General features: G+C 42.5%; 1 pseudogene; it reads right to left on the bottom strand.

The window, feature by feature from the left end:
• Window positions 1-1,291: 1,291 nt before the first annotated feature.
• Window positions 1,292-4,168, bottom strand: LOC102851120 (annotated as a pseudogene).
• Between the last annotated feature and the right edge of the window lie 603 nt (window positions 4,169-4,771).

Here is a 4,771-nt window from a genome sequence, read left to right as displayed (position 1 = left end):
TAACTAACCACTCTATTGAATAAAGATGCTTCTGTCCTAGAAATTCTTTGGGACAGCCCTGCTTAGTCCTAGAGAGTCATTGTGAGTCAGCACTGACTTACTGGCAGTAGGTGGTAGTAGGTTCAACTTTTATTAGACTGTCTTTGACACTGGGCTGAATGGCTATAATCTGTAAATGGAGGATAATTTGACATATTAAACTTGCGATTCTCTTCCATTATTTTGTTCCAATAATTCTTTTCCAAAAGAGCTACTGGAAACGAGGTCACCATTGCTTCAAGAGCAAAGTCATTACAGTAGAACTTCCCATGTTTGCTTGTTTTCTAAGTTCAAAACTCTGGTCCAAGTATAAATCACTAAGAATACATGATATGTGAGTTCCACTCTGTCCTCATCAGTCTTAATTCTTACTCTAGAGAAAAGGAAAAATAACAACCAACTATCAAACTTTCCCTACTGTGAGAGAGGAAGAAAACACTGGAAAGAAGAAGCTAGAGTTAAAGGCTGGTGGACAGTCCTTGTGAAACAGCTCTGGACCTCTTCAAACCAAAGTATGGATAAGAAAATACTAACTTCCTTAAAAATGAGGATGACATTGAAAGATTTTTCTGGATAAATTTAGGCACCTAAGAGTGGGTATATCCATTCCTGCAACGGTACTATCTATCAGCTGAGATGCATTGTGTGACATACACAATAGACTGCCAAGAAGAAGTCAGATGTATGTAATTCTCTCTCTTTTTTCTCTTCCTATCTTTTTAAAAATGGTACATAACTGACACAAAATTGTGGGCTAAAACTATGAATAAAGAATCAATGAAGTATTCATTGAATGTTATGTGTGACCTTCTTAGAGAACTACAGAGGAAGCTATTGTGCAGCTCATTAAAAATGGTTTAAGATTTCAGAAAGAAAAATATTAGAATGAAACAAAATAACTTCAAGGAGTAGGGTAGATCTTGCATAGGAGGTATAGAAACATTGTGGTTGTTAGTAAAAGAAAAGGCAACAAAGAAAAACATTAAGCAAGGAAGACATAAAGATTTAAGAGTATAATTTTTTTTTCAGCATGGCTTGTTTTTATTTGTGTGTGAATATATATATATATACCTAATATCCTCTAAACAATTAATCTGACCTTAACATTATCAAGAATATGGTGTTTTCTAAGTATATATTATTTCCTGTGGTTTCTATTTTGGAGATGGCAAGGGTAAAAAGCATATGTAACTCAAACTCATTGTTCCGTGTCTGGCCCACTACTGGTTCTGTCTTCCAGGCAGATGTAGACTTAGCAGGTTTTCATTGTAGCACAGCAGCCTCCAGCATTACCAGGGGAACATCTGGACTGGGTATTATTAGGCTCTTCTGCAAGCTGGAATGGATCTGTGATGATATTCTTAGATTTGAAAGCAGAACAATTTCCAGATGGTGGCAGGCCCTCTCCAATTGTTCTGATCAGGAAAGCTGGCGCAAATCGTGAATTGTCAACAGTATCACCTTCCTTAAATGTGAAATTTGCATCAAATATTAGTTGTTTTTCATGTCCCGTGATTCCTCCTTTGTAAATAACCTGACATCTTTCCGCTGGTCCTGTCTTAGGGAGTTTGAAGAGGCGATATGTTGCAGAAACAAAATGACAGTCCCCAAGAACTCTTTCCAGTTCCTTGTTTTCAATTGTAATCAGGTTGGCAGTGACCAAACGTGGAGGGCAGAACCCAATTTTTTGAGCAAGAATGGCAAGATCCTTCCAGTACAAAGCACCACCAAGGCATTCACCCCATAAAACTTTGTGTGTCCTGATTTCTTCTGGCAGTTCAAAGCTGGCATAGACATCACTGAAATAAAGCTCTCCACCATGCTTTAGCACTCGATAAGCCTCCTGCAGCACTCTTTGCTTATCAGGCACAAGATTAATAACACAATTTGATATGACAATATCGTAACTCTCATTCTTGATTCCAGCCTCTCCAAGCTTCTCTATGTAGCCATGAATAAAAGTCACATTAGGTGCCTGGAAGCCATACTTTTCCATGTGATAGACAATGTGTTTTTTTGCCACTTCTACCTGACTTTCTGTCATGTCTATGCCAGTGACGTGTCCCTTCTCTCTGTAATCAGGTTGGCAGTGTAATCAGGTTGGTTACAGCTGACTAAGTGCATAGCAATCTCTGCCACTTCCACTACCCAGGTCTAAAATCCAGCAGTTTTCCAGACACTCGGGAATAACCAGCCCACAGCCATAATACTCTCTTGGGGTCCCCTGACTGGTTTAGGTCTCCCACAGCCGGCTCTGTCAAGAGTATAATTTTTATGGCAGTGAGACAGAATGGCAGTGAGATGGAACAACAGTGAGACAGAACCAGTGAGCCAGACAGTTGGAGTTTGAGTGAGAGAAGTAAAAAACAACTGTCAGCACATGCTGGGGAGCTGCTTTTTTGATGCCACACATGCATGGGGAGCTGCTCACTGATGCTGTTCAGGCACCAGGGAGCTGCTTGCTGATTCTAGGTTGCTTGCTGATACTAAACATGCACTGGGGAGCTGCTGACACACACAACAGGGAGTGAGACACAGGGGAGGGATGTGCTGGGGCAAGAAGGAAAGCTGGAATATGAATGAATGTGAGCCTGGAACTCCAGTCCTGCTGTCACCAGCCCACACCCAGAACACCACTCCCAATGCTTACCAGGAGCAATGCTGGAACTTGAGTGAGGTGCTTTGAGTGTGTGTGTGTGTGTGTCACTGCTGTTTGGCTGGATCATGTGGGAACCCTTAAGCTAAATCAGAAGGGAAAGAGACAGCTGGAAATCCTTCTTGAAGGGAAAACCAAGGCTTCCTGGTTTTCCAATCAGGTATCTGTGCTCACCTTGCATTTCTTCACATCTAGTCCATCAACTGCCTTTAGCCCAGAGCTCCTTGGGCTACCCTAGTTGTGGCAGTTGTCTTATATGGGCAGCTGCTTCCACAGACCTTTTCTCTATTAAACTGAGAGAAACCAGGCAGGATAGCTGCCCACCGTCTTCTGGAGTGGTGACTTCATATCAGGAACCTACTTTTGCTTAAGACATGAAAAACTCTACCACAGCAAGGTCACATAAGAAGCAGTCTACCTAATCCCTTACACAAGCCAAGAGCAAGATGTTACCCCCCAAAAGTGACACAGTACCAATGGATTTCATGAAACCAGAAAGTCTGATGAAACTTTCTGACATAGAATTTAAAAGAACAATGATTGAATATTTTCAATGGGTGAAAGACAAATTTGAAGAATTACAGGAAACCACAAACAAAACCCAGGAGGAGAAAAAAACAAAATAAAACAAATGCCTAAACAAAAAACAATGCAGATAAAGTAAATGAGGCATTAGATGTTCTAGAAAAAAACAAGAAACCACAATCTAAAATATGAAGACCAATGTTTCAGAGGCTGTTCACATGATGGAGGGACACCGGCCTTCCTGTGCCTCAGGATGAGATGGAAATGGGTATGCCATCCTCTAAATTTGACCCCAAGACACCATTTGGGTGCTTATTTTCCCATTGGCCTAATGTTCAGAACCATTTAAACATTTGGAAAAAGCCTCTTGTCTTCTTCTGTTTCTTGGCCTCAATACCAACTAGATGATGGGTTTCATTGGCCCACAGACAGCTCCTTTGACTATACATTACTTACAGCATCGTGCAGTTATTGTTACTGTCTCAGCAAGGGCTCAGAGATACCCTATGTTCAGGCTTTTTGGCTCCTTCGCTCTCAACCAGAACTGTGTTCGAGCTGTTCCACTGCCCAAGTCCTGCTAGCCTGAAAAAACCTTCCTTTTGCACCCTCCCCTGAACTTCCTTCAGCTCCCTCTCCCTGCTCCTCGTCCTCCTCTTTTGACCTGCATGAAGACTTGGGTTCCCCACCTAGATCCTCCCCTGTTTCTCCAGCTCTCCCTTCTCACTCACCACTGCCTCCCTATCCCCAGCCAGAAGTTACTTTCTCAGCAGCATTATCCTCTCCATCTCTTGTTAGCTCTCCTGTTAGTTCCCATACCCACTCTCATGATGTCCTTCCTCATAGCTCCAGCACTTCTACCCCAGCCTCCCTTCACCTGTCACTACTACTACTGATCTCCTTTGTCCTTTGCGTGAGGTATCTGGGGCTGAAGGCCTGGTCAGAGTTCATGTTCCTTTTCCCTTAGCTCATCTCTCCGCTATTGAAAAATGCCTCAGATCCTTTTCTGCAAGCCCCACTCAATATCACAAAGAATTTAGCTATCTAATTCAAGTTTTGCAGATGATACAACCCTGCTCGCTGAAACTGAAGAGGACCTGAAGTGCTTGCTGCAGAAGGTCAAGGACTGCAGTCTTCAATATGGATTGAAGCTCAATATCAAGAAAAAAAAGGTTCTCACCACTGGGTCAATTGGCAGCATCAGCATGGATGGTGAAGAGACTGAGATAGTTAACAGTTTTTGTTTACCTGGTTCCACAGTCAACAATCTCGGTAACAGCAACCAGGAAATCAGGAGATGAATTGCACTGGGAAAGTGAGCTGTGACCGACCTCTCAAGACTACTGAGAACGATGTCAGGCTGGAGACTAAGGTGCGCCTGATCCAGGCTATATAGTCTTTGCAATTATGTGCTATGCATCGGAGAGTTGGACAGTGAATAGGGATGATAGAAAGAGAATTGATGCCTTTGAGTTGTGGTGCTGGAAATGTGTTGAATATACCATGGACTGCTAGGAGAACAAACAGGTTTGCCCTGGAGAGGGTGAAGCCAGA

Source organism: Elephantulus edwardii, unplaced genomic scaffold (assembly GCF_000299155.1).
Source record: "Elephantulus edwardii isolate Elephantulus edwardi_28Jun2011 unplaced genomic scaffold, EleEdw1.0 scaffold00360, whole genome shotgun sequence".
NCBI lineage: Eukaryota > Metazoa > Chordata > Mammalia > Macroscelidea > Macroscelididae > Elephantulus > Elephantulus edwardii.
Note: the sequence above shows the minus strand (reverse complement) of the source record. Positions and strands in the feature narration are given on the sequence as shown.